This window comes from Battus philenor, unplaced genomic scaffold (assembly GCF_028537555.1).
Source record: "Battus philenor isolate CCGP_79_NKW_IND1 unplaced genomic scaffold, ilBatPhil1.0.hap1 SCAF_15, whole genome shotgun sequence".
In the NCBI taxonomy this organism is placed as follows: domain Eukaryota; kingdom Metazoa; phylum Arthropoda; class Insecta; order Lepidoptera; family Papilionidae; genus Battus; species Battus philenor.
The window spans coordinates 6,539,532-6,566,768 of NW_027181677.1; the positions used below are offsets into that span (position 1 = coordinate 6,539,532).

Here is a 27,237-nt window from a genome sequence, read left to right on the forward strand (position 1 = left end):
TTTTTATACCTATAATTAATCACTTTGTATAAGATGCCAAAACGCACAATACAAAAACTAATAACCGCAAACTTTTTATTTTACGTATAAAGTATTTTCGCTATTACTGACGTCTATTGGTATAAAGCACAAATGTATAGATTGTTTAACTTACTTGTATTCCGAGCGCGAGCCAGTAAATATCTCAATTTGAATTCTGAGCAGCTTTGATTTCAGGATGGGGACCTTGTAATTAAATATAATATTTACTTTTCATATAAAATAAATAAATCCTCCTACAAATATTTTGTAATAAAAATAAAATAAATTTTATAATTTTTCATGTGACATACATACGTACGAAATGTTGTAAAAAATTTTTAATAAATTTTGTTCGTTTAAATGTGGCAATAATTATAAATAACATAATATTAATGTAACTTTTCATAAAATAAAAATACTAATTTTATTCGTTTTTTTTTTTCAAAATTATCTCATTGTAATAGTACCATTTCTAATAAACCTAGAAATAAACGGATATAAAACTAACGGACGGTTTCCGAATCGGAACGAAAATTCCTTAAGGATGTGTTTTTTACATTCAATGTGTTCTATTGTCAATTCTAAATTCATACACATTGGTACATATAAATTTTAAACGCCTTTGTGTGCGTCTTATTATGAAAAAAGATAATGGTATGGGCAACTATATCCATCGCGTCCCGGGTAACACAAAATATTTTTTACTTTACTCTGGTAACCAATTTCTATAAACATATGTACCCGACCCATCGGCAAATCGTTGGGATGTAAGCAGGGCCGCACAATAAAGATGCTGTTTGCCACTGTATTATTTTTTGTTAAAAAAACTTACGCAATTAAAATATTTTTATAAATTTTAATATCTTTCATTTTGCTACTATTTATTTATACTTTAATATTTATTTAAAAATATAAAAGCTCTATAATAATTAATAATAGTACAGGTAGCTGAGTTTGGGCCATAAAAACCCTTCCGGCGTCCGCTTGAATTTCCCGGAGGGCTAGTCCGGGCCTGCGCGAATCCCTCGACCTTCCTTCTAATGAAATAATAAGGGCCATATAGAGAGGATCTATGTGTACCTGTGTTGGGTTGGGACAATCTTTCCTTCTTACCAATAGACGGTTCCATCAACTACCTAGTTTTGGGTCTTGGGGTTAGGGTCCTGTACCTACTCAAAATCAAAATTAGGTAGTTTGTGCTTTTAAAGTCATCTTACTTACACATCGAACTTCGAAGAGTGAACTTGTGAAAGACATTTAGTATTTCCATTACTTATACTTAAAACTTATTACTTGATCATAATATCTTAAAACAAAATTTAGTCATAAATTAGATATTAAGTGAAAATACGAACCACTCAAAGACTTTTTCTAAGTGTTAATAGTTAACTTCGGTTTTCGTTGCTTATAGATAATTTTTATTATTTTCAGATTGAAGGAGAAGCTACAATTAAAGAAAACACAAAGCATACGCGAGTTCGTAACGTTTTATTTTAATCGGAAGAACAAATAATTGTCATGTGACAATCTACAATGTTGAAAATACAGATGTTAGAGTCCATCGTAAGCAATGAAGCTGATGAAAACCAGCCGCAACAACAAAATGGGTGAGCAGTTTTTTATTTATTTTAAAGATTTGAAATCGAACTTTCGTGTCCATCAAGTAACTTGAACAAATGTTTTTTTTTATAATACTATATGAGACAGTTTACATTTTATAAGAAATAATAAAGCAATGCTTAATGAATTTTTAATTTATCAACAGTATGTACAATTTGCTTTTTCTTTATTTTGTTAAATTTTACAAAATACATATGGCGCTTGACGCATATTTTAAAAACAAATACAGAGCGAAAATCATAAGAAATCTTAACATTAACATTTCCAAAAAATACACATAATTAGTTCACGGCCTTACTTTATCTTTTAAACAGAATCAAAAAATAAATACACTTTGTATAGTAAATTCATAGTACAAAAGCTGGTTTTGAGAAAAATTTTTGAACATCTTCAAGTAAAAAGTTTAAATATTTTTAATTAAACAATTTTAATCAACGCGACAGAATTTTTATCCGTGCATGTGACTGTTGTTGGCTCTCTCCGAATTAATACAAGTTAAAATTTCATTCAACAAAATTATCGTTAAGATTATACAGCATAAATCTACAGGTCTTTGATTATTTTCAATGTATTTTGAAGACTACTGAAAGTACTTGTAAATCTATAACATTAAGTTTTATGTTAAACGCTCTGTCAACACTTTGATTTAAATAACGATAAGAAATCTCTAAAAAATGTAGACGTGTTGAAGTATGTCGTCTCTCAATGAATATTTGAAGTTACCATATTATAAAGTTTCTTAAAAACAAACACTTTAGATGACCTTTTCTATTCACGCAACTTTTTATGTAGAGGTAGCAATAAATCCATGATTATGAACCGTAAAGCCTCTGTAATCCCTGACAGCATCAAAACAATACGCTATGGGATATTTTACATATATATTCTAAAAATGTTCTATGGCGACGTTTGGGATCGTAAAAGCCAAATGAAAATACAAGTTTGTCCCCGCCAAAGCGTCGCCTGACTTTGGATAAAACAAATTCGGAAACATTGCTAAATTAGGGTTGACAAGTTTCAGAAACTTATAGCTTAGTCTCAATTTCTGTTTGTATTGACCGATTATTATTTATTTTTGAAATACACGGTATAACAAAACGACTAAACAGTTTAAAAAATGTTTTCGTTATGTATATTATTTTATAATATATGTGTGCAGTTACCGTCTGAAATTGTATATTCAAAAAGAACATTTACTATCGTGAACTTAATAAAAAGAACTACTTAACAAAATCTCCAAGAATGGTAACTTTTATTATTATTCAACTCACATACTCTTTAAAAGCGTAAGAGCCCTTTTTAACATTACGTTTTTATAACACTTATTGTGGACTGTTGTCTTTACCATTAGTATTATTTTAAATACCCCCGGTAGACGTAACAAAACTTAATTTTTATAATGAACACGAGGAACTATTATTTATTTTATTTGTTCATGGTACATCAATGTGGTCGGTATAGCGCATGCAATTATTTGTAAATCTTGCATTATAGAAATATATATTTACTTGTTTAATGTAGGACAAAATTTTAAAATATCAACATAATAGTGACATGACAAATGCAAGTGCAATTATTTTGTACTATACTTTGTATTAAAACGAGATCATAATGTTCAGAGTAAGATTATTCCATTGTTATCGTCTCGGGCACTAAATAAATATAAATTGCTTTAGGAAACGTTGCGAGTGTTAAACTTTTATAAGAATTAATCGGAAATCGGACATTTAAAAGAGACACTACAAAAAAAAACTAATTCTTTGTCTATGACCTTACATGCAGCCCTATTTATAACAAGCGGTATGGCAAGCTGCCAAAGGCAGGATTGAGAGGAAGACTGTTATGAACCAATTGTAATAAACAATTCTTCTAAAGGTTGTTTGTCGGGATGTTGCTGATATAGTTCTAAAACTATTTATATAACGTAGTAGTTTATTATGTTAGTTGTGTTCAAGTCATTATTTATTTATTAGCAAGTTTTCGAAAAAAACATTACGTTGTATTATTTGTATTTGCGTTTGTGTTATACTACACCACAAATTATATATAAAATTGTAAAATATAAAAAAAAGAAAAATCAAAATGATACAACTTTTTTAAATTTGTTATGAACATTCACTAAGCTTCATAATTAAATATTTTATTGAACTAAAACTGGTAATTTTAAAACTAGAAATAGTAAAAAAGTGTCAGTTAGGGTAAATTTAAAAATAGATATGTAATAAATTATTCAGCCAAGAACACCAAAAAACAGTTCGTCTAGCTAGTTTAATGTAAAACGTGGAAGCGTCAAACGGAATCAACAGTTTTATATATTTCAGTTGAGTAAATATTTTGGGACAGAATCTCGGTAGGTACAGACCGAGCCGCCTCTGTGACATCACAGAGAAGTAATAAATAAAATAAACAAACAGATAACGAGGTACAAACGAAATATCTTTGGTAACCCAGAAAAGAGTTGGCGTGTACATTTATGTAATAAACAGATGTAACAACTCGGAAATTTACGCATACACAACGGCAAATATTTTGTGTTCACGTATCGCGACATTTTAACTCTTGTTCTTTCTGATATATTTTACGAAGTAGTACATTATACAAAGGCTCAACTTGTTATTGTTTATAGAGAATATCTTGCGTAGAGCCTTGATATAAAAGTTATGATAAAAAAAATCCTTTCAATTTTAGGTTAAACATTCAGCTATCGACCAAATCACTTTTAGTATTGAGTTTATTTACGTATAATTTTATACAGTAACAGTAGATTACGTAAACTACTATTAAAAATCATTTAATTTCACGAGAGTAATTAGTTTTGTGATCGAAGGTAATTAATTTAATGACTTGTAATAAAATTAATATACTAAATAAGAAAGGACCAATATCCCAATCTGTGTAACAACTCCTGAAGATGCCCCGTGGAGGGATGAAACACGTGTTGAGTGAATTTACGGTGGCGGTTGTGTAGTTGGCATTGTCTGTCGCATGCGCATTTACGAGCGGGCTGGCGGGCGGTGCACTTTTATGCACGACAACCACTGCATGTGCGGAGGTGGCTAGATATTGGTCCTTTCTTATTTAGGATGGACTTCCGCAATGTAACGCCTGAATCCATTAAATATTAATACACTACTCAAAACAAAATAGGGCCCACCATCATTTTGCCCCTTAATTTATGTGCATACATGATTATTAAATTTTTACAATTAGTTGATGTTGAATTAGGGTTTTACACATTAAATAAACACAAATTAACGTTTGAATTGTTTAATTTTATCGCAATACACTCAAATACACATTTTTAGATTGTAATCGGGAATAATGCCGAAACGAAAAAAACACAGCTAAACAAAGTGTGATCAAATTATTGCGCTTAAAGCAAGACTGAGAACACAAACGATTGAAAATTTAAGAAATGGATAAATATAAGCACTTTACTTTTTTGTCTACCCACTTCAAATCAACAAAAAAGTAAACTTTTAAAACATCATTATGAACTAATAAACATGTGTGCTAGAAGTGGTAGTGCTTCATTTTGTCAATGATTAGTATAAGAGTTACTTATAAACACGATTAGAGACAAAGTTGCGGTGGGCCCTATTTTGTTTTGAGTAGTTTACATTTTTTAAACCTACGATGTTTTAATTACACTAAAAATTTTAACGCCTTATCGGAATATATTTGCAGGTTATAAAATTAGAAACAATATATATATATATATATATATATATATATGCATATATATATATATATATATATATATATATATATATATATATATATATATATATATATATATATATATTTAGTTCAAAATACCCGTATTTAAGAAATAACAAAATAACAAGAAGAGTTTCCGACTGTACAAAAAATATAGACAAACATAAACGAAGTCAATTTGTATACTCAGTGGGGTTTCTCGCATTTGCGAGCATCGCACAGCAATATTACACGTACTCCACATGTGTAAGTATGGTACAGGGTACATAGACCAGGTACCCTCAAGCGAGCCTGGCTTCCTGAGTATACACGGACTCCTACGCACGTACGTCGAAAGTAATTCATAAGTAGAAAGGCGAGAAAAAACTTTGATAGCGCGATTTAGGCACGGCGGTCCAAAATTGCGTTTTCTTTAATGTAAATTATTATTCATGTTTTTAATTCGTTTTTATATTAACCTTGTAGTTTTATGAACTAAATTTAAGAAAAAACAAAAACACGAATATTATTTATACATCTAACAATTTGCTTAAATAAAAAAAATCGTCAAATTTGTATGTACCGTTGTTTCAAACCTTTGAAAACCATATTTACGGAATATATTATCCGATTAGGTAATTAATTGTTTCTAGAATAAAACATTTAGGAGACTTACATAAGCACCTTACGATGGACAATTTTTTTTTCAATTTATTTATTTATCAGCAATGGTTGTTAATTACGGTACAGACAACAGTGAAAAAACAAATGCTATAAAACAAAAATATGACTTTATTATTAATAATATATTTGAATCTAAATAAACTGTAGGCTTGATTACTGTAATACTTAATTTTTACTTCATAAAATACGTCAAAAAGGAGTCAATTCGTATACTCGGTGGGGTCGACCATGACAGTCTTCGAACGGCGGTATTGTGATCATTGCATATGCCAGAATTGTGCCCATGCAAGCACCTTTAGGGAATTTGTAACAGCTAGCGGCCTATTAGCGGCCCCAGGCAGCATATTGAGTTTAGATCGAGAAAAACTAATGTGATTAAGAACCGCGACTCCAAAACCACTTTAAAATAATTTCTTAATTTTTTATAGGAACAACGGTAGAAAAAATAACTTTGGATTTTTTCATAAAGTTTGTTTTTAAATAAAAGTATGTATTCGATAACAAAAAAAAATCAATTACTTATCTGTATATAATAAATAAAATAATGACCAAATTTATACATATTTGCATATTTTAGTTATGTGTTAATACTTATTCTTAATTAACTTTAAAACAATTGTTATGACGGCAAACATAAATACTAATTGAAATTTAAGCGCTCGTTATGTAATTACTTTGGGTAATTACTTAATTACTTCTGATTTTTCACTTTACGTCTTACCAGTTATAACTATATAAATGAATCTTAAATTACTATAACTATCTCCTACAGCTATCTAACCTAACGAAAGTAAAAAGTTTGATTACGTTTGTTTGCTATTTTTATTTGACAGGCGTTAGCATTAACTTATTAAAGTACTTTTACAATCCATTAATAACCGTAGATTAATTTTTTAAAAAGTAAATAGTCAATAATATCAGTAGTTATAATTCAGGTGATAAGATAATAGTGAGTAAAATGTGGTGTGTGTGAACAGGAATTTAAACTGACTTTTTTATAAAATGACTTCTTATAAGTTTAACGTATACATATCGAAAAGGCTCAAAATGTTTGACGTAATCATATGAATCAATAAAAAACGAATAACCACCTTGTGATTTGAGCAGTATTCGTACAGAGCTTTTAAACATTTTCAGGTTTATATTTACAGTGTTTTATTAAAACTTACACATAATTTTCTAGATATAACTAAATTCTCTTTCTATTTTTTTAGATTTAACGTTTCTATATAGATAAACAGTGTTTTTAAAATTTATCAATTAGCAATGAATATTAATATTTAGACCACAGAATGAATTATTCATTATTCAAATTAAACAATTAAAATCACGATTCATTAATTCTCTTATAAAAGAAATGAATTAAAATGGAGAAGTAGATACTTAAAAAAAAGTCAACCAAAATTTGGAGAGTCAAATGCGTATACACAGGGTGTGTGTACCCGCTAACGAGCACACACGACATTCGCAATGCAATAATAACACACAGAGAGGTTAAATCATCCAGATACCTCTCAACTCTGGTTTACTGTGTATACTCGGACTCCCACTAAACCTACACAACACCAATGTATATATACCAACGACTTCAAAAACTTTAATAGCGTGATGTAGAACTTGTACATAAAAACAATTTGGGACTTCACTGTTCACTACCTGAATGGCTTATGTATTATATGCCAAAGTAAATAATGTTTTATGAAACTCCCGTAAAGTCCATTTTAAACTAAAGTTGTCGGCGTTTCATTTATCGAGCCACTGCATTATGTAGATAACACTGCCTCTGAATTTCAAAATAAGGTCTTAAGTATATAACGGTTAAGGTTTATATTACGGAACGTTTGAAGGATATAAGACTAATTTCAACTGAACATAAAAGGAAGAAAAGGACTGAATTATTACAGTTATGATCCTGGATAATATTATATCGACTTTGTATATGTATTATGAAACAGTCTTATAATTATAAAAAAATAATTTAAATGTATTACGTTTATATATAGTTGGGTTTTGTCACATCTGGATATATTACATGTGTAATAAATAAAGCTAACTTTTATTTTATGCAAAAAGTCATTATGTAAATGTAATAAAAAGAAAAAAAGGAGTAAATATCAATAATCATTCAGACTCAAATAGATAAAAAACTATTACATTACTAATAATACATTCCATTATCATTACAAAAGCACAGGATTTACATAGTCTTAAAATAAAAATAATATAAACAAGTAGCTGCGTAATGAAGTAAGTACATTTTTCAACTGAGATTTACTATAATGAAATCTTGTTATACTGCAGTAGAAAATTAAAAATAGGTTTTAGAAAGCTTTTATATACAAATTCTATATATGTAACTCACAATAACTATCTTTATTTTAAAAAAATCCGTTGTCAAGGTTTAGAAAGAAAATAATTTGATTAAAAGTACTAGCAAATAATGTAAAATAAACATGACAAATATAAGCCAACAGTCAACAATTCAATTATAATTAATTCAAAATTACTTAAAGTAATTATTATATTTAATAAGCGTATTTAGCTAAATGTATTTCATTGGACTGTCCAATTCTACTGAATAAGTCCGTTTAATACATTTATGTTATAACTTAAGAATATGTATTCTTATTTGGATATATTGTTTATATCTGGTCGTTTAAAAGAACTATATAATAACTAAGTCTGAGGTGGTGCTGCTAAATCACCACGTGATTAAGCGTTGCCTTTTTTTGGCATAGCGTTATCTTTCTTGGAACATTACAGAATGTAAAAGTTAATTGAAAAAAATCTGTTTGCTCTACTAACGCCATTATTGAGTAAATACGAATTATTATCAACTAACGAAGTTTATTTTAAACGAAACTTTTACTCTTCACATAAAGCTGAAAAAACATCTTCGAATTCCACCAAAATTTCAAAACATCATCTCGATACCTTGGTAACACGCCGTTGTCTACAAATAAATGGATACCTTTGTTGTCTTTATATCTATGCATCGCGTAAAATACAAAATTTAATCAACCTAGTAATAAAATAGTATATAGTGGACCCAGTAGCGGCCCTTGATTGAGACTTCGAGGCTTGCTATTAAAAAATTAATACAATTAACGGGTATTACAGACTTATTTATTATAGTAATTTTCAAAAAAAATTGCCTAACGGTATTTTAGAGTAAAGTTAATTCTTTATTTGTTTTACAAATAACGAGGGTTATTTAAAACTTAAAAGCCAGAGATATCCTGCGAGAAGTTTCTTAAGAATTTTATATTCTTACTGCTACTTTTCAGTACATATTTAATAATATATTCAGACACACACATGATAAATATAAGAAATAAAATTATATTTGTAACGCCTTCGAAAGGTTAACAAATCTTTCGTGGGCCTACTTTTTACTTACCCTTATATGTATATGTATATTCAAAAGTGTACGAAGCTGTATATGCCAAGATATTTTATCATATATATCGATATAGGAACTTAATATGTTTATATATATGCATGTTCAATTTTATAACGTGATGTATGAATCATTTTTAAATTTCTCTTCTCAACAGATCAGCATTTCGAGCCGGCGGTAGCTTACTACTTACAATAAATATTAAATAGTTTACAATTTAATAGTGTGTGCTAGATGGCGATTATGCGACGATAGTTTGAATTTAGAATTTGCTACCGAAAACGAGACTTAGTTTTGCACGATATGTAAGGGATTTGTTAATACTTATAAGGCATTGTGACCGACTATTACAAAATTCCAGTCACGTGAAGAGCAATAATTAAGAAAGAATGCTGAGAAGAGTCTGCTCCGATAGTTCGAAGTAACCGCACGCTCCGTCCGCGTCCTTCTCGCGACTAGCGCTGCCCGCTAGAGCTCTCCCGACCGACTTCTTCGCCAGCCAGCCGTTCGCGCACCGTTACGCAAACATCGTTCGCGTGAGTAGTGCGCACTCTCCGGTTCGCAACACACACACCGTCGCGCGCAGTCGAATTCCCGCTCGGAGTGGGACACGCGCCTCGCGCGGCTTGGCTCACCCTCCCGGCCCCCGCGTGGGTCTCTCCGGATAGGACTTAGTGCCTATTAGACAGAGAAGTCTTAACGTATGAATAAACGACCACACGTCCGAAGTCTAGTTAGTTAACCTACTGATTTAGAATAGGAAGTGCCTTTCGCGCTCCACGCATCGGCTCCTGTGAGCAAGTGCGTTTTCTCCCTGCTATCTGGCAGGGAGGCAACATTCAAGTCAGCCGGAAAAGGGTCAGGAAGAATCGCGCCTCTGAAGGGAGAAGAATCCTCCACCACGCCCACACCCGCTAAAAAAGCCACGAGGGGCACCAAGCCCCCCGTAGCAACACCCGCTCCTCGCAAGAGGGCCCCGCGGCACCTAAATCGCCGCTCCCGATCATTTTCCAGGACAAGAGCACCTGTATTAAAATTTCGCCCTGGCTTGACAGCCACGGTATCTCATGCCCGAAAACAAAAAACACCTCGCTGGGTCCACTTCTCAACGGTGGTTCATTTCCGTACGCTAACACAGCACTTAAGAACAGTGCGACTCCTGTTCCACACCTTAGCCTTCGCAGAAGAGCGGCAATTGAGATTCGTCGCTTGCGGCCTCCCTCTCGAAATCTCAACAGACGAGATATTGTGCTTTTAACAAGGCATCCCTGCCTTATCTGCGAAGCGGATGACAAGCGCACCCACCAGGAAGTAAATTTCGCTGGTGATACTCGCCATTGAACCTACTCAAAAGATAAGCAAATCTTTGACATTAAGAAGATTTGCACCCTCTCAGGGATCTCATTTGAAGCCTCTCAAAAGAAGGGCTTAATCGGGCAGTGCCACCGCTGCCAGCTTTACGGGCACTCTGCCTGCACGTCCGAGGTGTGTTAAATATCTGGATGACCATAGCACCCAAAAATGCTTCCGCTTTCCAACCATTGAGGGCCCACTATTGTACATCCTCTGCCAAACGGCAGGCCATCACCTAACTATCGGGGTTGCGCTAAGGCGCACAAGTGGAAGCTTGTATGCCCTCCCCATGGCGCACGCGTCGCACAGGGCCGTCTGGCTGTTCCCGTCAGAGGTCCGAGGACCATCCCCAACATCTTTCCTCCTTCACCCCCGCCCATCTCTGCGTGGTTTAAACCGCTGTTCTCCTCACGGACAACGGCTCCCACACAGCCTCCAGTGCTCCCAACAAAGGCTGCTTCTAAACCACAGCCTGAACCAGCTCCTCCTCCGCAGGGCTCGCGAACTTCACGGAGGACTTAGCCTCCCACACCACCTTTTTATCGAGATACGAGTATCTCCCCTCATCAGAGAATCAGACTCCTCTTTAGCCTTTTAAGACGTCGATAAGATTGAACGTCTGGCTGACAAGCTAAGAGCAACAACGCACTGACTCAACTTCTCCTGTGGACCCTATTCATCTAAGTAGGGTCGAATCTGAGGTCCGGGTCGAATCGGCACTCCCGCCGAGCGGAGCCGAAATCCCTCCCGTTTCCTCTGAAGAGGTCGCAGGCCTTATAAAAGGTCTCAAAACCAGTTCCTCCCTGAGTCCTGGAAATTCTACCCACTCATCTTATTCTCTTACTGGTTTCCATTTTCAACTCCCTCATCGCCAACTGTTTTTTTCCAGATACCTGAAAGAAAGCGGTGGTGTTGGGTATTCCGAAGTCTAGCAAACCAAGGAATCGTCCCTCATCTTACCGTATCTATAAGTCTTCTCAACACCTTGGGGAAACTTTACAAGCGCATCCTTCTTAAGCGGCTTAAAGACGTCGCTTATTAACAAAATCTCCTCCCGGACGAATAGTTCGGATTCCGTAGCCCTTTTTCGTGCGTCCACCATGCACATAACCGCAAGCCTAGAGACACAAGCGCTAACTTGTTCGAGATCGCAAATACCTTCGACAAAGTCTAGTACGATTGGTTTCAACACAATGAAGACCTTCATTGCGACCTTAAACTACCAACGGTCCAGGAATTCTTTCAGGCTTGCTCAAAGACTTACTTTAAGTTGGTTTCCTCACATCCCAACCCCCTCATAACAAACGCCTCGCGCTACTCCCCCCGCACTTCAGTAAAACCAAGAAACTTTCTAAAGACGTACTCCTCTCACATCAATAACAATTCCCTTCAAAGCTCTACTCGCGAAGAGCCTCTGCCACATGCGAACACCGTGCAACTGGTAGGCGCTCCACCAGCTTCATTTTTCTAGTTTATAAGTTTTTAAGTTTAAGGACCCTTCCGCTACGTGAACTCAGTTCAGATGAAGCTGTAAATGCCTTAGGGCATAGCAGCAACAACTTCTACAAAGAAAATGCAAATGCAAAGAATGCTAAAATTACAACTATTAATATGTTTCATATCTTTTTAGTTCCAATGAGTTTTAAAAACATTAATTGAATTAATGAAATTCTTTGAGTGAAAATTACTTTTTTAAATATTATGTTATATTATCTTATAAAAACAACTTTTATAACAGATAACGTCCAACCGATATCCCAAATCAAATGCCAGACACTTTATAGTCAATGGTTGTTAATTACGAAACAGTATTACAAGTGAAACTAACTAAACTGTACGCTTTATTCTACAATACTTAATTTTTATTTCATAAAATAAGTTATAAAAGTGTCAATTCGTATACTCGGTGGGTCGACCAAAACAGTCTTCGCACGATATTGTGCTCATTGAATATGCCAATACTATGCACATGCAAGCACTTATAGGGAATTTGAACCAGTGACCCAAGACCGAGCCTGGCTTCCCAAATATACTCGGACTCCTATTATTAGCGACCGCGTGTGAAAGTGATTAATACTCTCGACTCCAAAGATGTTTCAAAATTATTTCTTTATTATATTAAATAGAAATATATATTTAAAAGAAACAATGATAGAAAAAAAAATTGGATTATGTAATAGTTTCTTTCTACATAACAATACGTATTCGACAACCAATAAAACTACAATTACTTATAAGTACTTATGTGCATAATAAATAAAACAATGACTAATTTTGTACAGCATACATAAATATTTTAGTTATATTTCATTTGTAATTAGTAACACGTAATCAATATTAAAACAATATTTATAACGACAAATATAAATGCTATCCAAAGAATGCAAAAATTACAAGTACTCATGTTTTATAGATTTTTTGTTCCAATAAATTTTAAAAACAATTTTACTATAAAATACTTTTCAATACTAGATTTTTCAAAGATGAAATCTATTAATTATTACGATGAACCGTTTTTTTTATAAATAGTGTTTGTCGGTTTGCAGTCCGTAATTATACATTTTTTTAAATAATAAGGACATTGAAAGACATGATGTAATTATTAAAATTGGGTCATTACTCTCTTTGGTTTAAAAAAAATTTAAATCTTTTTAGTAACTAATTACGACTAACAGTCAAAGAGAAAAAATAATAATGCTTTATTATGAATAAAAAGTCAAGGAGTTATTGATCAAAATCATACAGTCAATTGAACTTCAATATTGCGTCTCTTTAAAATTGATATTGCAACAATTTCAATGTGTACTCTCTTTGTATGTATGTCTTTGTGTAGTATATGAAAATTTATTGAAAGCAACGAAAAAAAGCAGTTTTGACTTCCGCATCCATATTTCAAAAGAAATATATTGAGTATTTTTTTCATGAATCAAATTTTGCTATAAAGACAAAAACTTCAATTTTTTTTTGCAAAAGAATCAAAACATATACACAGACGAAATTCGCATAGCATCCCTAAATTACACATAGAGAGATTAAATCGTCCAGACACCCCTCTGAATTGGATCGCTGTGTATACTAGGACTCCTACAATTCTAAATCGTACGAAACCTTATGTAGCGGGGATTTGTAAAAACTGTAATAGCGCGATTCAGGCAGCGCACTCAAAGGTAGCTAGTATAGTAATTTAAAATTTATTAATTCCGGCTAAAGTCGATTTCGCAATAAATACTGTTAGTTATACAAAATCTTTTGTTAAACTGGCTATATTTGATTGTTGCTGGGCGCTGTCAGCCTTTCTGACTTTTACAGCTTATATGTACTCAAGGCGTTTAAATTCCTTTTAATACACTATCTAGTTTAAAAATTATTGCCTATGTAATGTTAATTTTATCTGATAAACACCTCCTAAGCAGCGATTTTACGAATTCCCACTCACAAGAGGAGTCGAAGTGATGTTTATTACAAAAAGCATGTTTATCTCCTTTAGATATAAAACTTTGTTATAATTTTTTTTCGATATTAGTTAATAAAACTAAAAAAATACCATGAAAGTATTTTATGAAATTATACACACAAAGGTGGTAATAAAAAAAACTTAAAAATTTGTCATTATAACGATTTATTATTAGCATAAAAATTCTGTAAGTAGAACCAAGTAACTTTTAACGCCAGAATAAATAATATTTACTTTTTATAATATTCCAGCAACAGACAATACTATGCCTAAAAAAGCAACGCTTATTCACGTGGTAATTTAACGAAACTGCCACAACAGCACTTGTTATTCAATTGTACTCTTAACCTTTAACTATGGACGTCATTTTTTTGTTACACTACCATGGACGCGCGGTCTCTCGGACCGCTATGTTCTGAAGTCCAAATATTACGTAAATATTAATTTTATTTGTACACTTTTGTATTTATTGTTTTTTATGTATATTAAAATTAAATAATTTCGAGGCTTTTAATCAATCTTTCTTTATTTGTAAATAAAATAAAGCATAATAACAATTAAGACACTTTTTGGCATACATTTACTAGAGGTCAATTGTAGGACGAAAAACTCGAACGAATTAAACTTTTTAGAAGAAATAACAATCAAAACTATAAATCTAAGGTTTAACCTAAAATAAAAACGGATAAAAGTCTTCTCAAATTCAAATAAAAATTTTTTGACATTGGTTCAATTGTTTAAAATTATTGGCAGTCCTTGCACAAGGTTTTGGAACACTGCTAACATATGACCTGCCTTCAACCTATCTAACTTTCTCTTTGGTTTTGGTGGACAAAGACGACATGTTTTTCGTTTTAATGAATCACTCTCCTGGCTAGGGGGTTCATCTAGGAGCATATCTGCGCCTAAAACTCGCCTCATTGTCATTTTCAATTAATTTGATATATTTGGTTTTATTGCTCGTCTCCTTTTATTATTCGTTCCGCATATGCATATATGACTAACGATCGTGCTATTTTTTAGGAATACTCCTCTTTTTATTTTCTTGCTCTGATGCTCATTGTGTAGTACATGAGCATTTATACCACACAAGTCAAGAATGCGATATAAAATGATCATAGGCCATCTTCTAGTTCAATATTTTTTGGTATTTTGAAAGAAAATAACATAAAACAATCAAATTAAATAAAATCACTGTTTAGATTATTTACTCAGGAAACATGGACGTGCGGTCCGACAGACCGCGGTTAAAGTATAAAGTAAAATAACTCACCTAATTTGTGTCCGCCGACACAATCTCTTATCTCATCATACGTTTGGGCGCTAAAACTAAAGCTACCGAGAGCATTAAATGCGGGGAGCAAGGGGAAATGGGTAAACACAAAAATTACAAACTGCAAGCGGTCTGTGAGACCGCGCGTCCACAGTTAAAGGTTAAACGACTTCAGCTGTTATTATTAATATTATTAAAATTATAACAAATGTTTGATGTATTATCATTTAATAAATAAATGTAATTAATGATTTGAAAATCGAAGGAATAAAACTATCCAACGCTATACAAATGTAGCTTAATAATATAAAACAGCAGTATGTAATATCTATTAAAAATTACCAAAAAGGATAAAGGAATCGAAGGCAGACGACAATCGTAATGCATAACCTAAGTACACAAACAGGGATTAAATCTTCCAGATACCCCTGTGACCTGGTCTTCAGCGAATACCAGATCTCCTGCAAATATAAATTGAACCAAACCTTAAGGTTCAGAATGCACAAAAACTTTAATAGCGTGATTAAAGTAGCGTACTGATTTATAACCTTTGCCTTGACTTCTATTGTTCAGATGATTTATTTCAGTTTTTTGTAAAGACAGTGATATTTAAAAACACTACGTGAAGTTTAAATTTAGGAATATTAAGTACCGATTTTAAAAATTTCCACTCGGAAAAAGATTTGAAGGAGTGTTTATTAAAAAAAATCATATTAAGTTCATTAGATATAAAACGTAGGCATAATATTTTTTAATTAATCAAAAATAGTTTAAAAATCAAGTAAATATGAACATATTTAAAGTGAACAAATATTACAAAAAGTCATTATTTATTTCATTTTCATTTCTGTCATCAGGAATATTTAATTATTATGTTTGCTTTATACAAACGGTGTATATTATGTACGTATTCATATAAACGCGAGCATCGTGTCATAGTACTCGTGAATTTAAGTATCAAAGGTAAAATCCTAAAACTATTAAAAATTCATCTCATTTTTGATTATTAGAAGGTAATTACAAAACAAAGAAACTTTCGGTAAAAGAGTCGAAGCGTATACTGAGTAGGGTAGTCCACCGAATTTTGGGTTAGACAACAGTCGCAATGCAATCTCTAAATGACACCTGTAGAGGTTAAATCATCCAGATACCCCCTGATCTGGTCCACTGAGTATACCAGGACTCCTACAATCGTAAGTTATTCGAAACCTTATGTAGCGGGGACTTTAAAAAAACTTTAATAGCGCGATTCAGGCAGAGCAGACAGAGATTGCAGTTACGTTATAGTAATATGAATTTTATAACCAGGCGTTAAAGTTGATTTCACAATAATTGCTATTTAATCGTAAAACTTATTGTAAACGAATTTGATTTTGTTTTCATATATTATGTACAGCTTGGAAATTAATTATTAATTGTGAAGCAACAGTATAAGGATGCTAATATCATTTACCTTTTATACTTTTTGTTCTGTATGATCCTTTATATAAAAGATTTTCCTGGTAACAGTTTGTGGTTTTATGAATTGTTATATTAAGACCGAATTAAAAGAGGTAAGTACTATCCAATGGCCATTAGGATTGACTATAATAAACGTAAAATGTACGTGGTGTGCACTCTAATAGTAAAATCGACGGTGGTTTTCCGGTTTTAATCACTTTATCTAACTTGCGGTTCTTTATTGTTATTTTTTCTGCGATATTTTTAATCTAAAATATACTGAATATCTTATTCACTTACGTCAGTATTATTAATGTAATATTTATTATCTTGTATTATAATAGCCTAAGTAATAACTTCCTAATCGATTTTTAACATCATCATTTTTAGTTCTTTTTATCTAATAGATTCAGGGGTTACCTTGCGGAAGTCCATCCTAAATAAGAAAGGAACTAATATATAGCTACTTCCGCTATGCAGCAGTAGTCGTGCAATGAAGTGCACCGCCCGCCAGCCCGCTGATAAATGCGCGTGCGGTAAACAAATCAAAACACAACTACCGCTGTTAATTCACTCAACACGTCTTTCACCCCTCCAAGTTACTTAGATTTTAGAACACATCTATTGTTCATAAAAACATTTGTGAATTTTAAACTATTCTTTTAAGAATGAATTTATAAATTTTGAGAATGTTTAAGAAAACACCATTTTCATAATTTTATTTAAGTTTTAATTCTCATTATTTGTTACAGGTGACAAGGGTATACTGTAAAACTGAAATATCTTGATATAGGTACAAACGTTTTATTTGTTGGAAGATTTGTCCAAATAAATATTTAAGATATAAAAATTACACCGTCAGGGGCGCAAAATTTTTCCTGTATATTTTTTTTTATATTTTCGAAATGTTTAAAATGATCTTCACTATACGGCAAAGAAAGACTGGCTACATCTGTGGTCCGTACGCAATACGGTGTGAGAAATATCCATCCGCGAAATTTTGTACGAATTTCAAATAAATAAATTGAATCTGTTGCTCATTATTCTACAAGGTCCATGCATTTAATAAGTACCCAGAATATAGTTAAGTATTATCATAACTAATATTGTTTTATTTATATTTACCGTTTCTATAGTAATAAAATGGCGACAAAATTTAAAAACAATGACATATTGTTTCACGTCCTAAAATAAATATAATCATTAATTAAGAAATAATGAGATACATGGAAAAACGACAATAACAGATATTGCCCTGCCAATTAGCAACTTAAGTGGCAGTAGGCAGGCCACATAGCGCGCAGAACAGACAGCCCATGGGGCTTAAGGTTTTGGAGTGGAGTTAGTAGATCGGTATGCATTGCGCAGAACTTCGTTAAAGTAGTCTGAAGACGCTGGATCTAGATCGCTTCCAACCGGTCTTTTTTGGAAATCTTTGGGAGAATTCTATGTCCAGTAGTTGATTTTCTACAGCTGAAGATGATGATGAAGGCAGGTTATTTCTAATAAATGACAAAATGCGCGTGCCTGTCATTTAGAGCTCCGCCGAGTTTGAGGTTATAGAGCGGTTAACACGCTTTAGCTATATATATTTGCTATATATTTTCTTACAGTACTCACAAGCCATGTTGTTAATTACACTGGATTTCAATGGTCTGGGCACTACAAAGTTAAGTGTAGTGCGAGTCAATTACCTTCCACGTCTCGGTTGGCTCATCATTTGAAAATAAAAACTGTTAACTACTAATAGCAACAGTTAATAATTTAATATTTACGATCATAGTTTGATTTTTGTTTTGATTCGAATAAATATTTCTAGTATGTCCTAGGTAAATAAAATCGAGTTTTTTACACAGAAACTAGTTCAGATATTTAAGTAAAATTTATTTACACATTAACATGTTAATGAGAACTTTTGCTTAATTTTATGTAAAATTATATTTTTTATGCTTTGAGTTGCACCGCTGCTAAAGTGGCGTTTGAATATTCCGCGGGTGCAAGGGGGCAGGATTCTAACCTCAACTTGGTCGGTTGATATTACCTGGCTGACACTACTAACATATCAGAAAGCGTTACTGCTGGTAGAAGAAGTGACGGAAGAAACTCCAGCAACGTTTCCATCTAAAACGATCGGAGGTTGGCGACTCCTGTGATACAAAAGCTGGCCTAGAAGGCCGATAGGTTTCCAAACGGTTATGAAATGTTTTGTGTGATGCCTGTCTTAAGATCGTCGTGTCTCAAGCACTTAAATCAGTCTCGGGGTACTGCAACGTCTGAATGTGCCGGGTGTTATAGTTTTGTAGGTACCTTAATTTGCAGGGGGCAACCCGTGACCCTATGCATAAACCTTGGAGACTGAATAGTACGATTCAGATGCGCGAAGCATGTGTATGCAATAACGGATCTGATTACAGGTTTATAGTAGGTCACTCTCAAATGACAGAGACATTTTACTACGTTAGAAAAAATCATAGAACATCTCTAACAATAGTATTTAATGTAATAAAAATACTTTTGAATTTAAAGTAAATGAGAAAACATAACATAATATGATAATATTGACATTATTATTATGAGGTGTTGAGATTATTAACTGAAATGTAGAATACATAATTTTTATTAAAATTCCTATAAAAGCTTCTCATTTCTCTACATATCGTTTTGTGTCAAATTACTTTAAAGATAATTTAATATCTCCAAATAATTAAAAGAAAACGTTCTAAATTTTTAACATAATTTCTATTTGAATGACAATATAATAGCTCGCGTTAAACACAAAATTTATTTTAAAATTAAAAATTACAATCTTTAAACTATACAACTACTACCTACATTTTCAAAGCAAAATACTCTTGAATCTCAACTTTGACGCAACTAGGAACGCTCGCATCTAATCTTTTAATATCGAGACTGACATAAAATAGCTCTTTGAAATTTCCTTAAAGTGATTTATTAAATAAAACGTCAAGAAAATATTATACGGTGGAAATAGAATATAAAAGTTTTATTATTCATAGTCTAGATGATGATTTTCTATTTTCAAGATGATACGCTTTCTCATCAAGTAGTGATAAGTATGGCAGTTATTACGGTACGGATTTCAACAAATTCCAGTCAACTTTTAACCACATATGGTGCGAATCATTAACTTAATATTTGGGCACTTGGTCTAAGTCTGTTGGAAAAAAGATTTACATGTAGATTTTAAATTTGCATTTTTATGATGTTTTCCTAAAATTTAAAAATGGAATTATAAATTTCTACTAGTGTTGACAGACTGTATACACATACAGTCTGTAAATATATATTTGATAATTAAAGAGCTTGACTATCGAACAATGACGTCCATCCGAAACGGCGGATGAATTACTTTTAAAAATAAACAGTTGAATAAAATGTTAGGAAGTGTACTAAAATCTGTTACAATAAATAAAACTTGTTTTCTTATTTTGTTTTTTATTTATTGTACTGTAGCCACAGTTTTTATAGGCTACTAAAATAGCTCCTTAAGAGGTTTAAGGACTGGAACGTGATGTGATTTTAGGGACGTCTGATGTAAAAACACCGAGTGTGTACATAATTCTATCTTAACATTTACCGCCTTTTAATATGAAGTGTCAGTCGAAAAGTTCTTTCCGAAAAAACGGTGTGTTACCAGTAATATTTAAGGTTCCATTATGCTGTTGAAGAGAATTATTTTAGTAATGATTTATCACTCTTCCGGATCGGTAGAACTATGGGTCTTTCTAGAGATAACTTATCCTAAACTTAAAGGCTAAAATTAAAAATTATTAATATATTAAATATCTTTCATAGATAAAAATAACTATAGTCTCAAATCAGTAAGATCCCTTAAATTATATTTATATTTTAATGTTCATTCTGATAAGCATACAGTCGCTCAACAAGTCAGCCTAATGATCAACGTCATTTTTATTTGAATAAATGATTAAATAACTTCTTGTTTCATAAATGTGCAAAAAAAGTGTATGATTTTATTTATGTTACAAATAGTAAAAATAAATTATTTATTCGAAATAAAAACGTGCTTTTCATTTTAATGAGAAAAAAATAACTATCACATTTCAAAGAACATTTCAAGTGCAAAAACTAAAAGTATCCACCCGAACGAGTTTCCGGGTTATAAAACGCACGGAACAACTCTCAGTACTAAACTTAACAAGCTTTGGGTTATGCAACGTTCGTTTTTAATAAAAATGCGTTTACCAGTTAAAGCCTTTTCATAACTATAAACAAGTTATAGGCCTTCGTATAATAATTACACGAAATTACTTTTAAAACTTCTCACATTTATATTATTCCACATATAATATCTAACATACTTATTTATAGCATAAGACCTGCTAAAAAGAGTACACAGTCAAGAGAGTTTACTTACTCTACGACTGATCACTGTGAAATATGTTACATAAATTTATTTTTTCTGCGGAAAGGCGACAGTCTTTTATTTGTAGCAGTACAAAGTCTGCAGGGGTAGATAGTAAACTATAATTAATTTTAATATAAGGTAATTCGAATTTTGAAAAGTTTTTTCTTATTATATTATCATTACATTTTTTGTTATTGCTGAAACCATTCATTTTTCATTACGCCCTGTGCTATTATAAATTTATTGACAACAATTGAACTATACAGCATGTAGCAGTACAAAGTCTGAGGTAGATAGTAAACGATAATCAATTTTAATATGTAGCAATCCGAATTTTAAAAATGATCTTTATTACTGTAATATCATTACGTGAATAAAAAATGAATAGTTTCATTACACCCTATACTACCATAAATTTACTTACATAAAATAAGCTCAACCTGTATTTTTTCTCTCAAGCAGTACAGTATTTATGTTTGAAGGAATGTAATAAGAAAATTAAATTAGGAAATACTCTCATCTGATGGAATATTTAGACTCGGGCCGGCTCGAGGAGCTTACTGTTACTAAAGGGTAGTATCTTTTCACTCTGCCTAAATCACGGGTAAGCTGTATATATTTAACTGATATAATAATTCATATGTGCATTGAGTTTTATAATTAAAATCCTAAACATCCTGTAACATATTGTTATAGGAAGGACGTGTTACTAGCTATCAAAGTTATCTCATCACTTTATTATTGATATATCATATTCCAAAACTCTTCTCAAAAAAAAAACTCGTGAGCCCTGAATCCGACCGAGACAGAAAGGCAAAGGAAAAATTCGTGTTTTAAAAAAATACTACGTTGTGCTAATATATTTGAAAAGACTATATCAATGTATAATTTAACTTTAGATAATTCTATCAAAGTAGACCCGTGTTAAAGGTATCAACTGTCAAAGCCAAGCGCCTCGTTAAAACGTCATTTTATTCAACGATAAGCAGTAAATATCGCTTTCAAGTTGTCTGCGACATGAAATAGGTAACTTCCTTTGCGCAACTCGGAAACAAAGGCGTTAAATATTAAATTACAATTTCGTCTGAAACATAATTCAATCGAGAATTTGATGTAGGTAAATTATATATTTAGAGCATTTGAAATTCTTCATTAATCTTACCGCGTTTTTGTATATACACAGAGATTTTTTATGTCGTTAATAAATACTGTTTTCATGTTGATATTAATAGTTTTCTCAGGGTTACAGAGTGATGAAGGCACTTAGCATAGACCCTATAAGCCTCAGCTCACACCATTACATTATTTTAATGGATGCGTATTAGGTTTCGAAATATGGCAAGTCTGAAGCTTCGTTAAGTTAATCATACGTTTAAACTGTTCCACATTAACACTTAGAAACATCTACTACTGTTTGGTTATAGAAATTTGTACATAGGCGATCTCTCGCAGAAGCAGTAATTTGCTATAACGGATTAAAGATTTTTACGACTGCTATAGGCACCAATTAGTGTTTAATAATAGATAATTAATAATGACGTATACATTTAGTTCAACTCACTAGCGTTTAATTATTAGAAAATTATTTAAGACGTCTTTTTAAGTATTAAGGATTAAAGAAAATTTCTAAAAGAAGTCCTGCCCGTTTATATTCCGTAAAACATTTTATATTTTTGGGCTCTGGAAAAATCCAAACAACGCACCAGAGCGAATGGTGCCTAAATATTTTCCGCGACGGAGAGTGATGGAACAATTCTGAATTGCTTTTCTTCTAGTTTTGATTTGTTACAAGATTACGAGCCTGAAGTATCAGTATTAAAGAGACGAGAATTACCCTAACCATATCCTTGAATTGTCGTTAATTAAATCACTTTCTCTAAGTTTTTAATAGATAATGTTTAGAAAATTAAATACCCTCCCCTGGCTCATTTCAGCGCAACAATGCTATACAAGTTTATTATTTGCCGCCATTTTTATTTGTCCTTTAACGAAAATGAGAAAAGTTACTTCTCGCATTATACTACTGAGAATAATTTGAATGAATACTTTAATTATATATAGAGGTTGGTGAACTTTTATTTTCCTTACTTTTGATATTTTCTGATAAAATTATAGAAGTACCTTAATTTAACTTAAAAAAATCGTCAAAGTAGATTCCTTTGCCTTTCTGCCTCAGCCAGATTAAGGGCTCACGAGTATTTATTGAGTTTTGGAATATAATAAGAGAATAGAATAACTTTGATAGCTAGCAACACAATGTAACAATTTGTTTTTTTTTTTTCCCGTAACAATATGTTACAGGATGTCTAGGATTTTTAATCATTAAACTCAATGCACGTGTCAATCACACAAATTATATCAGTTAAATATATACAGTTTAATAGAGGTTTAGGCGGAGTGAAAAGATATTACTTTTTAGTAACAGTAAGCTCCTGGAACTGACCTAAGTTTTAATATTCCATCAGATGAGAGAATTTTCTAATTTAATATTCTGTTTACATTCCTTTAAACATAAAATAAAATACTGCTTAGAAGAATAAATACAGGGTGATTTGTTACAGGCGTAAATACTTTAAAAAGGTAAATGTATAGTTCACTTTTTGTCAATAAATTTATAGTGGCACAGGGTGTAATGAAAAATGAATGGTTTCAGCAATAACAAACAACGGATTGATATATAGTAAGAAAAAAACATTTTCACAATTCGGATTACTACATATTTAAGTTAATTATCGTTTACTATCTACCTCTGCAGACTTTGTACTACTACAAGCTATTAGCATGACATTCCAAATGAAAAAGTAAATTTCTTTAACTTATTTTAAAGTGATTACTTTATACGTCTCACTGTTAAGGAGGTCAACCATAAGTAAATTATCCCGATAATGTAATCTTTTTAGCAGGTCCTATGCTGTAAATAAATATGTTAAATATTTTTTGCTGGATATTATAAATGTAAGAAAAGTCATTTCGTCTATATAAATTATACAAATAATTTATATACCAAGCCCCATACCCCTGCTACAGCTTGTTTATGGTTATAAAATGGCTTTAACTGGTAAACGCATTTTTATTTAAAACGAACGTTGCATAACCCAAAGCTTGTTAAGTTTAGTACTGCGAGTTGTTCCGTGCGTTTTATAACCCGGAAACTCGTTCGGAAGGATACTTTCAGTTTTTGCACTTCAGCTGTTCTTTGAAATGTGATAGTTACTTCTCATTAAAATGAAAAGCCTGTTTTTATTTGGAATAAATTATTCATTTGTACTTTTTATTATAAATAAAACCCTGCTATTTTAATTTATTTTGCATATTTATGTTTTAAGAAGATACTTATATGATTTATTTATTTAAGTAAAACATAACGTTGTTCAGTAGAATTATACAATAATTACAATATTTCATGTTAAGTTTCCCATTCATAATATAATGAGCTAATAATTAACTATGTTGTCCGTTATATATGCTCTTTAAACCTTTTAGTAGTGCATGCATAAGACATTGAAACATATTGATATGTGTTATTGAAATCTTAAATGTAGTGCTCTCTATCATACCGTCGTCATCATCATTTCAGCTATGTAAAGTCAACTGTTGGCATAGGTCTCCCACTATAGATTTCAAATGAAACCTGTTGGAAATGAGCTGCATCTACGAAACTTACTGCATAATGAATATTACAACTCTTATATTGCCTGGATCAGTAAGCGTGCATAAGTGTAACTAAGGCCTGTTTACGCCTAGCGCAAACATTTTTTTTTTCGTTATTTTGATCTACAAACGTACAATCAATTCACTGTCAAATTTTTACTTCTAAACCTGTAAACACAAAAAAAAAAAATTATCGTCAAATGTCACAATTCGCCTGCTTTTGTTAAACCTTAACTGAGGTAAGGAGAAGGTTCTTATAGAGAGAAAAAATAGAAAATTTGCGAGAAATATAGTAAAAATAACGCTTTTCTTAGCCTATACTAACCGCAGTGCAAATTAAATAGATATCCCTAGTTTGCAAACATTTCACGTAAATCTTAACCAATAAAGGCGTTTTAAGATGTAATTCAAGGAATATATCGCGTACCACGTTATTCACAAATTTGCGATGTACGAAACAGAAAACTAATATTTCGCAATGTAAATTCATTGTTTATTACTAAGGCATTGAATCAATTTATAAAAAGATGTTACTGAAATACCTCTTATTAATTTATTTTTGACTGCCATGAATAGGTTTTCACAGTACGAACACTGTCGCCACTAGGGCGCCATTGTGTCGGAAAGCTAAGCGAGTGTTATCGACGAGCGACAGTCCAAGCCGAGGACTTCTCGTAGGGGCCCGAGAGTTTGGTCACTTCATGGATCGTCAACCGAAGCGATGTAAGAGCTTAGCTGCCTTCTAATTCGGTGAAATACTAAATAAAAAGGCCTAAGCCGTGATTCCTCCGGGAGCTCTCAAAATTTGGTTTAGGCTCCAACGCCCTGCCGTCTCGTACCTGTGCGTAAAAATAATATAATTATTGGTTTAACATTTAAAGGTTTATTTTTAAGCTACTACACTCGTAAAATAATATATTGTTATGAATTATCGTTGAGCGCAATAGGTTAAAAAGTACTCAATTCATCTTGCATCATATTTTTGAATTTATTTCATTATTCTTGAATGAACACTTTTTGTCAAAACCTATGATAATTTATAGGTTTGCATCTGCTTGTATAAACTTTTAATGAAACTGAACCGCCGTAGCAGCACACTAGTAGTATTAATTAAAGCGCTTATTTTTAATGAAGCTTAGCTATTATTTACAAGATGCAAAGACTGGAAAGTTTCTTATCGAAAGAATGAAAGTTTTTTCTTTAGAGCAATTTCTAAGCGCACAGGCGTATGGGATTCTCTATATTGTCACAGAGAAGAACATCAAATGCAAATGCATTGCCAGCTGACACCGTGTTAAACTAAAAATTAAATTAAAAGTTTGACATTTAAAAAAAAAAAACTTAAATATAATATTTAGAATAACTTGTTTTACAAATAAGACTAAGAGGATTTTTTATAGCAAATGAAGTACAATTTCTATCTTTCTACGATTTGAATAATATTTTCTTAGGTTCAACCATGTCGTTATTATAGATTTAGATAGATATTACTAACCTTTCGTACATAAGTAACTATCTGCTGGTAATGCAAACTACATTATATAAATTTTAAATTAAATTAATGTGTTCAACTAGATCTAGATACTAAAATATTGTAGGTAACGATATTATGCGTTCATGTTGTTCAATGTAACAAAAGTTTGTACAAAATTGTTCTCTGCTAACTGTACTATTTGTTGCTACTTTATTATATATTCTCATTAGTTCCTGCTTCAATCTCTTATTAAAATCGCGAGCACAGCCCTTTACATCTGAAAGCTGGACTTGAACTCTAGTCCTAAAATAGTCACACATTGCTACAGAAGATTACAGAATGTCTATGGAACTTCAGTCATTGTTCGACACGAAGTGCCACGAAATTAAACTGTTTAATAGCAATGAAACTATATGACAAGAACTTTCCGAGAGCTAAACTTCTTAGGCGAAAAATCTTGCACATCGACATTGGGAAAGAGACAATCGGCTTATTTCGGCTTCGTAGAACGTTATCTCTGTCGCACGAAATACAAAGTCTCGTAACTATTAGGAGCTGTTAAAACAAGTATCATTTGTTTCTTTTTATAATTAAATTTATTCTTTTTATAAAATACACCAATATTTCTATAAGTGGTGGCTTTAGATTGGGGTAAAATAAAATATAAAATATGTTCACATTATGTTTACGTAGTTAATAATTATTTAGTAAAATTACATAATAAGCACCATTATACCTATTTACATTTTTATTTCAATGTCTCATTTTCAACATATAC

General features: G+C 32.0%; 1 long non-coding RNA gene across 1 annotated transcript; it reads left to right on the forward strand.

Annotated features, from left to right (window-relative positions):
• Window positions 1-1,139: 1,139 nt before the first annotated feature.
• Window positions 1,140-18,015, forward strand: LOC137918949 (uncharacterized). The gene is made up of 3 exons (XR_011106712.1): window positions 1,140-1,210; window positions 1,453-1,628; window positions 17,697-18,015. It is a non-coding gene; the product is annotated as an uncharacterized lncRNA (long non-coding RNA).
• The last annotated feature ends 9,222 nt before the right edge of the window (window positions 18,016-27,237 follow it).